Raw genomic sequence first — 14088 nt, 5'->3', positions numbered from 1 at the left:
ATGGATGAAATGCAGACTCTGCCCATCTTGATTTACAAAACTGATTCACAAGAACTGACAGTGCTGGTGTTGAATGACACTAACTTACGTATTGTTAGGGTCTGTATTTTTCAGAGTAAATAACTCAAGGACACTAGAGAAGCTTTAACCAAGTGTAATTCTTCCCAAAGGTTCTGTACAGCTGTAATTCAGCCAACATGTCTCCCATCACAGGTATATATCATCCCCCTTAAGACACGCCTCCTAAGACACTTTATTACTCCCTTCAGGGGATCTCACCTCCTGACCTCAACCCCTCCTTCTTCTAGTCCACAGATGTCCCATTGCCTCCCCTATAGCAATCCTTTGATCTCCTACCGTCACCCAGCACATTCCACAGCCACTCTGTCTTTCTACAGATCTCAATTCCTAATATACTATACGTCTGATCTGTTCTATCAATGTGTGCACTCATCCAACACATGACTATCGACTTAGGCAGCCTCAGAGTCTGGAGTCTCAGAGGTACTGGCAGCCATCTGAAGTTACTGGCAGCCTCAGAGTATGGCAGCTCAGAGGTACTGGCAGCCTCAGAGGTTACTGGATCCTCAGCGGTACGGCCTCAGAGGTACTGGGCCTCAGAGGTACTGGGCTCAGATTACTGGCAGCCTCGGTGTCTGACATCTAAGATACAATAAATGATGTAGTCAGGTGTAAATTAGGCAACAGGACATGATACGATCAACCATCCCCAGTATCCTCATCTAAACAACTGACAGCCTGAACTTGGGATTTATCATTTCCTTTTCAAATCTGGCCCACAAGTTAAATTATGTTTCTTTAGATTTTCAGCTTCCTTATCTCTGCAACCTTTGAAAGGAAGATCAAGAATCAAAAATAATAGTTCTGAGACTTAATAGAATGCACAGATTGCGCTACCAACATAGAGGATGGTCCTGTGCGGACCCAAGACTGTTATCATTGACTAATAAGTGCATGTGGGACACCAATGACTGTATAATTGACAATAGAGTGATGAGAACACCAATGACTTTTATCATTGACTAATAGAGGTGCTTTATCATTGACTAAATATGAGGGGCTGTTAATAGCAATGACTATAGACGCGACGTGACAATAGACTGTTATCATTGACTAATAAGCGACTGTTATCATTGACTAATAGAGGGCGACTGTTATCATTGACAATAGAGGTGATTGTGGGACACCAATGACTGTTATCATTTGACTAATAGAGGGCTGTTATCATGACTAATAGAGGGCGTTATCATTGACTAATAAGGCTGTATCATTGACTAATAGAGGGGCTGTTATCATTGACTAATAGAGGCTGTTATCACATGTGACTACCATAGAATAAGTATGGGGGCTGTTATCATTGAACTAATAGAGGGCTGTTACATGACTAATAGCAGGGCTGTTATCATTGACTAATTAGAGGCTGTATCATTGACTAATATAGGGGCTGTTATCATTGACTAAATAGAGGGCTGTCTTATTCATTGACTAATAGAGGGCTGTTATCATGACTAATAGAGGCTGTTTAATCATTGACTAATAGAGGGGACTATCGTTATCATGACCTAATAGAGGGGACTGTTATCATTGACTAATAGAGGGACTGTTATCATTGACTAAAGAGGGACTGTGGGACACCAATGACTGTTATCCGACAATAGAGGACTGTTATCATTGACTAATAGAGTGACATCATGCTTCATCATTGACTAATAGAGGGCTGGTATCATGACTAATAGAGGAGCTGTGGGACACCCAATGACTGTTATCATTGACTAATAGAGGGCTGTTTATCACTTGACTTTAATAGAGGGCTGTTATCATTGACTAATAGAGGGGGCTTTATCATTGACTAATAGAGGCTGTTATCATTGACAATAGAGGGGCTTTATCATTGACAATAGAGGGGCTCGGTATCATTGAACTAAAGAGGGCTGTGGCGACACCAATGACTTGATTTTTTATAATTATTTATTACAAAAAACACAAGGAAGGGGAAACATAAAAAAATATAGAACATGAAGGAACGAATACAGCTTCAAAGACACTATCAAACAGTATCAGTCTTTCTACAACAGAGACATCCTTATGTGTGAGGGTGTCTCACTACTACTATCAACATGTATCAGTCTTCTACAACAGAGACATCCTTATGTGTGAGGTGGTCTACTACTACTATCAAACAGTTATCAGTCTTCTACAACAGAGCCATCCTTATGTGTTCAGGTTGTCTACTACTACATAAACATGTATCAGTCTTTACTACAACAGAAGCCATCCTTATGTGTGAGGGTGTCTACTACTACTATCAAACATGTTATCAGTCTTCTACAACAGAGCCATCCTTATGTGTGAGGAGGTGTCTACTTACTACTATCAAACATGTATCAGTCTTTCAGAGACATCCTATGATGTGAGGGTGTCTACTACTACTATCACAACATGGGATCAGTCTTTCAGAGACATCCTTATGTGTGTGAGGTGTCTACTACTACTATCAAACATGTATCAGTCTTTCTACAACAGAGCCATCCTTATGTGTAGGGTGTCTACTACTACTATCAAACATGTATCAGTCTTTCTACAACAGAGACCATCCTTATGTGTGAGGTGTCTACTACTACTATCAAACATGTATCAGTCTTTCAAGAGCCATCCTTATGTGTGAGGGTGTCTACTACTACTATCAACACTGTATCAGTCTTTCTACAACAGAGCCATCCTTATGTGTGAGGTGTCTACTACTACTATCAAACATGTATCAGTCTTTCAGAGACATCCTTATGTGTCAGGGTGTCTACTACTTACTATCAAAACATGTATCAGTCTTTCAGAAGCCATCCTTATGTGTGAGGGTGTCTACTACTACTATCAAACATGTATCAGTCTTTCAGAGCCATCCTTATGTGTGAGGTGTCTACTACTACTATCAAACATGTATCAGTCTTTCTACAACAGAGCCATCCTATGTGTAGGGGTGTCTACTTACTACTATCAAACATGTATCAGTCTTTCTACAACAGAAGCCATCCTTATGTGTGAGGTGTCTACTACTACTATCAAACATGTATCAGTCTTTAACAGAGCCATCCTTATGTGTGAGGGTGTCTACTACTACTATCAAACATGTATCAGTCTTTCAGAGCCATCCTTATGTGTGAGGTGTCTTACTACTACTATCAAACATGTATCAGTCTTCTACAACAGAGCCATCCTTATGTGTCAGGGTGTCACTACTACTATCACAAACATGTTATCAGTCTTTCTACAACGAGCCATCCTTATGTGGTGAGGTGTCTACTACTACTATCAAACATGTATCAGTCTACAACAGAGCCATCCTTATGTGTGAGGGTGTCTACTACTACTATCAAACATGTATCAGTTTTCAGAGCCATCCTTATGTGTGAGGGTCTACTACTACTATCAAACATGTATCAGTCTACAACAGAGCCATCCTTATGTGTGAGGGTGTCTACTACTACTATCAAACATGTAATCAGTCTTTCAGAGCCATCCTTTATGTGATGAGTGTCTACTACTACTATCAAACAATGTATCAGTCTTTAACAGAGCCATCCTTATGTGTGAGGGTGTCTACTACTACTATCAAACATGTATCAGTCTTTTCAGAGCCATCCTAATGTGTGAGGTGTCTACTACTACTATTCAAACATGTATCAGTCTCTTCTACAAACAGAGCCATCCTTATGTGGGGAGGTGTCTACTACTACTATCAAAACAGTATCAGTCTTTCTACAACAGAGCCATCCTTATGTGTGAGGTGTCTACTACTACTATCAAACATGTATCAGTCTTTCAGAGCCATCCTTATGTGTGAGGTGTCTACTACTACTCAAACATGTATCAGTCTTTCTACAACAGAGCCATCCTTATGTGTGAGGTGTCTACTACTACTATCAAACAATGTATCAGTTCTCAGAGCCATCCTTATGTTGGAGGGTCTACTACTACTATCAAACATGTATCAGTCTTTCTACAACAGAGCCATCCTTATGTGTGAGGGTGCTCACTACTACTATCAAACATGTATCAGTCTTTCAGAGCCATCCTTATGTGTGAGGTGTCTACTACTACTATCAAACATGTAGTCAGTCTACAAACAGAGCCATCCTTATGTGTGAGGGTGTTCTACTACTACTATCAAACATGTATCAGTCTTTCAGAGCCATCCTTATGGTGAGGTGTCTACTACTACTATCAAACATGTATCAGTCTTTCTACAACAGAGCCATCCTTATGTGTGAGGGTGTCTACTACTACTATCAAACATGTATCAGTCTTTCTACAACAGAGCCATCCTTATGTGTGAGGTGTCTACTACTACTATCAAACATGTATCAGTCTTTCTACAACAGAGCCATCCTTATGTGTGAGGTGTCTACTACTACTATTCAAACATGTATCAGTCTTTATACAACAGAGCCATCCTTATGTGTGAGGGTGTCTACTACTACTATCAAACATGTATCAGTCTTTCGCAACAGAGCCATCCTTATGTGTGAGGGTGTCTACTACTACTATCAAACATGTATCAGTCTTTCTACAACAGAGACATCCTTAGTGTGTGAGGGTGCGTGTGCATGATAGTGATATAAAATATATGTCATCGTTTCCTTTTTCATGATCACAATCTTGTGAAACCCGAACCCTCCAAGATCCCCCCATAGTTCCCAATAGCTGTCCCTCAACCATTCCAGACCCATCCCACAGTTCCCCATAGCTGTCCCTCAACCATTCCAGACCCCTCCCACAGTTCCCCAATAGCTTTCCCTCAACCATTCCAGACCCCTCCCACAGTTCCCCAATAGCTTTCCCTCAACCATTCCAGACCCCTCCCACAGTTCCCCAATAGCTGTCCCTCAACCATTACAGACCCCTCCCACAGTTCCCAATAGCTTTCCCTCAACCATTCCAGACCCCTCCACAGTTCCCCAATAGCTTTCCCTCAACCATTCCAGACCCCTCCCACATTCCCCAATAGCTGTCCCTCAACCATTACAGACCCCTCCCACAGTGCCCCCGAGGAAAAACAATTTCAAAAAATTAAAATATAAAAATAAATGTAAAACAAAGGACATCAAGGACAACTGAAATCATAACAGCAATGCCAACTGTATATGTTTGTGTGCATGTCTGGCACTATTACTGTCACGTTCCTGACCTATTGTTCCTTTTTCTTTTATTTATTTAGCTGGTCAGGGCGTGAGTTGGGGTGGGTTGTCTATGTGTGTTTTTCTATGTTGGGGTTTTTGTGTTCGGCCTGGTATGATTCTCAATCAGAGGCAGCTGTAGATCGTTTGTCCCTGATTGAGAATCATACTAAGGCAGCCGGGGTTCACGTGTGTTTTGTTGGTGGTTGTATCGCGTGTCTGTATTCGTTACCACACGGGACTGTTTGCGGTTTGTCACGTTTATTGTTTTGTATGTTAAGTGTTCATTCTATTTTCATTAAATAATCATGGACACAAACCACTCCGCATATTGGTCTGATCCTTCTGGCCTCTCCTCCTCGTCCGAGGAGGAGGATTACGACGACCGTTACAATTACATGTATGTGTGTGTTCTTGTATGTGTTTATTTGAATGAGAGTGTGTGTATATGCATGTGTACAAACACCTGAACGGCATCAGCCTCAGGCAAACCAGCAGTAGTTGTAAAAACACTGCCACTTAGTGTCATTCAAATGTACTTCTATTATGTTTTATTTTGACTTGTTTTCCTTTGACCATCATTCTCTCTCTCACACAGCATCTCCACTCCCACTTGTCTCCAATTCCACATCCCAACCCTCAGCTTCCCTCGGCCCATCCCATCTATCTCTGCTGGCCACCCTCAGCTTCCCTCAGCRCATCCCATTTATCTCTGCTGGCCACCTTCAGCTTCCCTCAGCCCATCCCATCTATCTCTGCTGGCCACCCTCAGCTTCCCTCAGCCCATCCCATCTATCTCTGCTGGCCAACCTCAGCTTCCCTCAGCCCATCCCATCTATCTCTGCTGGCCACCCACTTCCTGTTTCTACGCAACACATATCTTTCAACTATGCTGTGATGTTTAACGTACAATTTCAATCTATCTAATCGAATAGAATCTACATATTGCGTGTTGAAGATAAATACTTTTACTAAGACTATTAGTATATTAGTAATTGACTGACCCGGTCTCTCCAGATTTACTAACAGTACTATTTCTAGGGTCAATTTTAGATCAATGCTATGCATTTTCAGCTATTCCTGAACCTGAGGCCAGAAGCAGGCTACCTGAGGGCAATACCAAAATAAATGGTCTATTGATTCTGTATCCTCACAACAAAATCTGCAGAGGTTTGATGATTTTATGCCCAAATATTCTACATTTTGTTGTTGGCAAGAATTCTATATAATATTTTAGCCTTAAAGCACGAAGTCTTGAATCTTGCGTTGTTTTATATATCAACTCATACACCCTGTACTATGGAATCGGTACATCACAAATCTCTTGCCCAACTATTTTGCAAGCTGTATGGCCCAGTTGTACCAATCCTGGTCTCAATGAACTGGTGTACTTTCCTTATTGTATGACATTGTTATTACACATTTTTCCTGCCAGTTTAGATCCTTTATATGTTGGCAGACAGACCAGTTCAATATCCTCTATTTTTACTACATGTCAAACTACCTCTAAGCCCTGACTAACCGGTGTCTGTATAGTAGCCTTGCTATTTTATTTTCAATGTCTTTTTACTGTTTTGTTTTATTTCTTTACTTACACTCACACACTCACACACACACCTTTTTTTTCGCACTATTGATTAGAGCCTGTAAGTAAGCATTTCACTGTAAGGTCTACACCTGTGGTATTTCGGCGCACGTGACAAATAATGTTGATTTGATTTGATATTGGGCAGACAGACCAGTTTCCCTACATCCTCCGCTGCCACCCGCCTCCTCCATTTTTGGGGTAATGCTGTAATCACATTGGTTGTACTCTTGGATTGGAACAGACCTTCCCAAACAATTCTGATAACTCCATGAAGACGTAAACTCCTACCATTACATTTTACATATCATTTAAGAACAAAATACCGTTTCAAAATCTTTCCATAAATACAGGTATTTTATCAACCAGCAATTTGAGTTAGCCATAAATTTGTTTAATATTTGTTTATCTTTTCAGGGGGGGTGAAATTAAAATTGTAGCCAGCTCTGCAATGCTGGTTTTAAAAAGAAAAAATACTTTGAAAAAAGAATAATTCTCAATTAAATCTAAAATGAGACATGGCAATCTGCACAAAGACAAAAAGGCAATTGTTAAACAATGGATGAGCTTTTCTTATTAATCTCAATGGAGAACCATTTAGGGTTCAAGTAAACTGTTGAAATAAGTGAAGCTTTTAGAGAGAGGTTTAAGGGCTTTTATAATTAATAATCTCAACCCACCAGTTCATATTCATTATACAGATAGTCACGCTTTATTTGGTCTGGTTTAGCGTCCCAGATAAAGAAAATATTTGTTGCTCATATGATTTGAAAAACTAGTCATCAGGAAACGCAGCATCAATAAACTGAGAGAAGATTAAGGGGTTAAATCAGGGCAGTTTTCCATAAATAGACAGGTATTTATCTTCCACAGATCAGGGCAGTTTTCCATAAATAGACAGGTATTTACTCTCTCCACAGATCAGGGCAGTTTTCCATAAATAGACAGGTATTTACCTCTCCACAGATCAGGGCAGTTTTCCATAAATAGACAGGTATTTACCTCTCCACAGATCAGGGCAGTTTTCCATAAATAGACAGGTATTTACCTCTCACAGATCAGGGCAGTTTTCCATAAATAGACAGGTATTTACCTCTCCACAGATCAGGGCAGTTTTCCATAAATAGACAGGTATTTACCTCTCACAGCATCAGGGCAGTTTTCCAATAAATAGACAGGTATTTACCTCTCCACAGATCAGGGCAGTTTTCCATAAATAGACAGGTATTTACTCTCCACAGATCAGGGCAGTTTTCCATAAATAGAACAGTGTATTTACCTCTCACAGATCAGGGCAGTTTTTCCATAAAATAGACAGGTATTTACCTCTCACAGATCAGGGCAGTTTTCCATAAATAGACAGGTATTTACCTCCCACAGATCAGGGCAAGTTTTCCATAAATAGACAGGTATTTACCTCTCCACAGATCAGGGCAGTTCCATAAATAGACAGGTATTTACCTCTCACAGATCAGGGCAGTTTTCCATAAATAGACAGGTATTATCCTCTCCACAGATCAGGCAGTTTTCCATAAATGACAGGTATTTACCTCTCACGAGATCAGGGCAGTTTTCCCATAATAGACAGGTATTTACCTCTCCACAGATAGGGCAGTATTCCATAAATAGACAGGTATTTACCTCTCCACAGATCAGGGCAGTTTTCCATAAGAACAGGTATTTACCTCTCCACAGATCAGGGCAGTTTTCCATAAATAGACAGGTATTTACCTCTCAACAGATCAGGGCAGTTTTCCATAATAGACAGGTATTTACCTCTCCACAGATCAGGGCAGTTTTCCATAAATAGACAGGTATTTACCTCTCCACAGATAGGGCAGTTTTCCATAAATAGACAGGTATTTACTCTCCACAGATCAGGGCAGTTTTCCATAAATAGACAGGTATTTACCTCCTACAGATAGGGCAGTTTCTATAAATAGACAGGTATTTACCTCCCACAGATCAGGGCAGTTTTCCATAATAGACAGGTATTTACCTCTCCACAGATCAGGGCAGTTTTCCATAAATAGACAGGTATTTTACCTTGTTCCACATGATCATAGGCACATGCCTGTCGTGTGGGGGTACTACAGTGTCTATTTATGGATGAAAGGCTTTTTGCCACTGGTTGTAGAAGTAAGGATCAATTAGACTGTCTTATATGTATAGAGATAAATCTTTTATGTCCTCGATTACAGATTCAGTGTGGGAGAGGTAATGACCGCAGTTGTTTTACTGTTATTAGGAATAAATACTGGCTGCAGGGCTTAGATTTGGTAAGCGTAGGTAAATTTCTCGAATTCAATTGTGGCAAAAACCGTGCTCGTCTGACTGTGGGAGAGGTAAAATACTGTCGGCTAAGTTTTTATGGGATAATTACTGGCCTCCGTCATCTGTGGCAATGAGGATCAATAATCACGATGTTTAATTTGGATTGAATAAACTGCCTGTTACCTGATTCTTGGAGAGGTAATACTTTCCACTCGGACATTCAGTGTTCTACCGTTGGTCTATGTTGCAGTTTAGTGTCACATAAACATATAGGTCAGCTGACGCGGGATGTATGTAGGAAAGGTACGTATGATAATCGGCTATCGCCTAATAATTAGTGGCTATTGTTTTCCAGGAAAAAAATCTGAGACGGCTCATTTGATATCTTCTCTCTCACAGATGAGGGCTAGTTTTTGGTCACGATAAAGTAAGGGGCAGGTAATTTACTTCATACATGATCCGAGGCGCAGTTTTCGACAAATATTAGATATTGGTTATATTTAGACGCAAACTTGCCACCAAGTCGCCTTGTCATCGTGGTCGAGAGTAGTGTTAAGTCAATATTATACGAATCGCTAGATATCCTTTACTCGGAAATCATCTCACGACGACCTGATAGCGGAGTTGGTGTAGACGCTCATAAATACCGTAGCATGATAATTGTACTCTTATTCACGAGCACTGACATGATTTTCTCAGATGAGAGAGGTGAACTCAGGTCATTGTCTATTGTTAATCGGAGTAGTCCCACTCGAAGATCACGCGAGCAGGTGGAGAGGTATAAACCAGATAACATATTTGGTTCAGGTTAAGTTATCTCTGCTCGCTAACAGAAGGAAAACTTGTCAGGGATACGTGTTGGAGTATGGTCATAAATAGAGATCAGGTAAGTTTACCGTCTCCACAGATCAGGAAGCAGTTTATCTTTCGATTAAGTCGAGAGCATGTACTCTATCTTATGGAAACTGCTATGAACTCTGTGTGAGCAGTCAGTAAGATCTGTAGCGCGCTAGTTGTTCCTATTGAGTAAAAGCCAAGGTATCTTTAGTTCACATTGATGCAGCGGCGCCATGTGTTTCATAATCGGAACTCATGGTATTACCTGGATCGACAACAGAATCCAGGTAAATGAACTGTGCGCTGATTTTCGCATATACTTAATGGAGACAGGTATAGTAATATCTCGTAGCAGATCAGCGCGCGCTTGATTCCGATAAACTAGACAGGTATTTTACCTCCACAGGATCAGGGGAGTTTTTCCATAATGTAAGACAGGTTGATTTATTACCTGTCTATTCTATGACGCAGAAAACTGCCTCCGACAGACTCAGGGCAGTTTTTCGCACTATAAATCATGGTGGACAGGATGTATTAGAGCCTGCTCAGTTTAAAAGGACAGACCTATAGGGCTAGGTTTTTCATTAAATTAAGACTCAGGGTTGATTAACCACATCACTGCTCTCCCTGACTAGCATACAGTGTGGGAGCGAAGTTTTGGCGCTAACTATAACCAATGTGTTATTCAGTAGTATTTGGATAAAACTGCCCCTGAGTACTGCAGTGGAGGTCAGAAGTGCATGGTAGCAAGTTGAATTTCCGATAAGTACGCACAGTTGTCATATTATATATTACCTCTTCCAAAGATCAGTGCGCTGTTGGATATATCCATAACATAGAAGCCAGGCTATTCTGTCATCCTCCGAAGATTAGCTGGTGAAGGCGATAGTTTTACCATAACATATGTCTTAAGAACAGGTATTATAACCAGTTTTATCTCATCCAGAGTCAGGGCAGTTTTCCGCTCACAGTGAACGTATAACCCGTCATAAATAGAAGGTATACCTCCAGCAAGATATCGCGATGTGCCTCTTTGACCTACTGAATGGTAGGACAAGGGGGTTTAGTATTTACAGTACCGCTCCCTTCCATGAAGTTTCTATCAGTGGTAGTTTTTATCGCCGAAATAAAACGTTGAGCACGCGGATCTGTTGAGTAGATGGTATCATATCTCCTAACCTGTTAGAATTCAAGCTGGCGTTTTTCCTGATTAAGTTAGGATACAGACGCTAGGTCCTACCCTGGTTCCTGTAACAAAAGAAGATAAAAAGAGAGAAGAGCCATAGTAATATTCCAGTAACATAGAACAGGGAGTTTTTTTAATACACATCTATAACACAGATAGCCAGTGTGTCTGAGATAGTTTTCCTTTACAATTATATAGGAAAGAGGTATTTTTACCTCTCCAAAGTAAGGGCAGTTTTGTTCCATAAGATAACTCAAGCTCAGGTAATTTACCGTCTCGAAGGATCCGGCAGTTTTCAGATAAATAGCCTGTGGTACATGGGTAAATCTTAGTGGACTGCTCCAAAAGGATGGTACCAGGCAGTTTTCCAAAATAAGAACAGGTTGTTAACCTCACTCCGACATGATCTGCAGTAAGGCAGTTTTTCCATATAATAGACAGGTATTTTTTAACTCTTTATGGGTCAAGACAAATCTCGCACGGGTCAGGCTTTTCCGCATAAATAGGGGAAGCGCAGGTTATATTAATAACCTCTGTCTATCATATGTATCAGGTGGGAGAATAATCTTTGTCCCCCTGTAAAATTAGACAGGTATCTGTGGAGGTAAATTACTGTACTTATTCCTACGATTATGCGGTGCGTATTGATTTAAGCATACAGTGATGACACGCTGGTACCTGCGTGTACTCGTTGGACGATGACGTGATTATAGAGGTACAGTCTTGTTTTCCCATAATTTAATAGAATGAGGTGTTAATAACCTGCACTCTGAGCTAGATGCGAGAGAGGGGTAAGAGGCAGTTATATTCCATAAATATTGTCGTAATTTTATGTGGGAACATCTGTAAGCTGTCTCCAAATGATAGTGGAGTTTTCATAAATTGACGATAGGTATTTAGCCGAGTACCACAGGATAGGCTAAATTATTTCATAGACACCTATGTCTATTGTCAGTAGTTGGTTAAACTAGCCCTGATTCCTGTCGTTCAATGAGACGAGGTTAACAATGTGAGAACGTTGTGCTATTTTTCCTGTAATAATAGGAAGAGATCAGGCGTGGGTACCCTGTTGATCTGTGGCAGAGGTAATCTGTCTATTTTATGGAAAATGCCTGTACGCTCTCCGATGGGGATAGGGACGGTGTTAATGATTTTATCAGTTATAGTATCTATTGTACGAGGATAGTGATACATCTGCCTAAGCAGATCTGATACTGGTGCCAAGTTGTTCCTATAATAAGAAAAGACAGTATTGTGTATCTCACTTGACTTTCGGTGCAGAACACGACTAGTGATTCAGGCCCGGTCATCGTGTCTACATAAGCTGTTGAGGAGGGATCAGGTAATTTACTGTTACTGCATTCTCGCCACAGAGTAATAGGCAGCTTTGTTCCCATCACAGATTAGGAATCACTGGGTAGGTAGAGGTACTATAATCTACGCCAACTGGTATCGGGCAGTTCTTATTTACCGATGGAATAGTAGACAGGAATAAACGTGTAGCCTGTTCCCATGCGTGTGAGATCAGGGCATTTTCCATAACTGAGAAGGTTAATTTACGTGTCTCCAAATGATCAGGCAGTTTTCGCAGTAAAGTAGACAGGTCTAATTTACCTTCACAGATAAGGGCAGTTTTTCCATAAATAGACAGGTATTTACTCTCCTACAGATAGTGGGCAGTTTTTTCCATAAATGACAGGTATTTACTTTCTCCACAGATCAGGCTTTTTCAAATAGACAGGTATGTTACTCCCAAGATCAGTGGCAGTTTTCCATAATAGACAGGTATTTACCGTCCCACAGAAATAGGGCAGTTGTTTTTCCATAGGAATAGACGGTATTACTCTCACAAGATCAGGGAGTTTTCCGATAGATAGTACAGGTGATGTGTACTTCCACAGAATTAGGGGCGATGTTTTATCAAATCAAATCACATTTTATTTGTCACATACACATGGTTAGCAGATGTTAATGAGAGTGTAGTGAAATGCTTGTGCTTCTACTTCCGACCGTGCAGTAATATCTAACAAGTAATCTAACAAATTCACAACAACTACCTTATACACACAAGTGTAAGGGAATGATGAAGAATATGTACATATAAATATATGGATGAGCGATGGCCGAGCGGCATAGGCAAGATGCAACAGTATATATATATATGCGATGAGTAATGTAGGGTATGTAAACATTATATAAAGTGGCATTGTTTAAGTGGCTAGTGAAACATTCATTACATCCAATTATTAATTATTAAAGTGGCTAGAGTTTGAGTCAGTATGTTGGCAGCAGCCACTCAATGTTAATAATGGCTGTTTAGTCTGATGGCCTTGAGATAGAAGCTGTTTTTCAGTCTCTCGGTCCCTGCTTTGATGCACCTGTACTGACCTCGCCTTCTGGATGATAGCGGGYTGAACAGGCAGTGGCTCGGGTGGTTGTTGTCCWTSATGATCTTWTWGGCCTTCCTGTGACATRGGGTGGTGTAGGTGTCCTGGAGGGCAGGAACTCAGTCTGCCTCCTCAAATTGCACTCTATAGTGCATTACTATTGGCTCTGGTCAAGTAGTGCACTATATAGGGAATAGGGTGCCATAGTTCATACGGTATTGTTTTTAATGATTAACCTTGAAATGCAGTGGACTGAATCAGGGTCACACAGTGTTTGTTGGAAGTCTTCAACACATCTACTTTGAGACAAAGGTATCACCTCACACACATGGTTATGGGTTTAAAAACGAGAAGACACCTGTACCATGTCAGATATGGAGTTGAAATGTATTCTATATTGGTTTTTCATCAATTTGACACTTTATATACATCACAGTTGACTGAACTATAACAAAACCATTTGGCATAGAAACACCGGATTTTTGGCCTAAAAATGTTTTATTATGTTGATTAATTTTGAAATTATAAACATTATGAATAACATTCCACCATGAGGTCACTAGGTAATCTGACTGCAGGAAAGGACTCCAGGTAATAATGATACAATATGAATAACATTCCACCATG

The 14088-nt window shown here is 40.5% G+C and overlaps 1 long non-coding RNA gene across 1 annotated transcript; it reads left to right on the top strand.

Annotated features, from left to right (window-relative positions):
* The first annotated feature begins 3981 nt into the window (after positions 1-3981).
* On the top strand, positions 3982-4927 carry LOC139026688 (uncharacterized). Its single transcript, XR_011478591.1, has 2 exons — positions 3982-4044; positions 4224-4927. It is a non-coding gene; the product is annotated as an uncharacterized lncRNA (long non-coding RNA).
* Positions 4928-14088: the final 9161 nt, after the last annotated feature.

This window comes from Salvelinus sp. IW2-2015, unplaced genomic scaffold (assembly GCF_002910315.2).
Source record: "Salvelinus sp. IW2-2015 unplaced genomic scaffold, ASM291031v2 Un_scaffold5483, whole genome shotgun sequence".
Classification (NCBI taxonomy): Eukaryota; Metazoa; Chordata; class Actinopteri; order Salmoniformes; family Salmonidae; genus Salvelinus; species Salvelinus sp. IW2-2015.
Note: the sequence above shows the minus strand (reverse complement) of the source record. Positions and strands in the feature narration are given on the sequence as shown.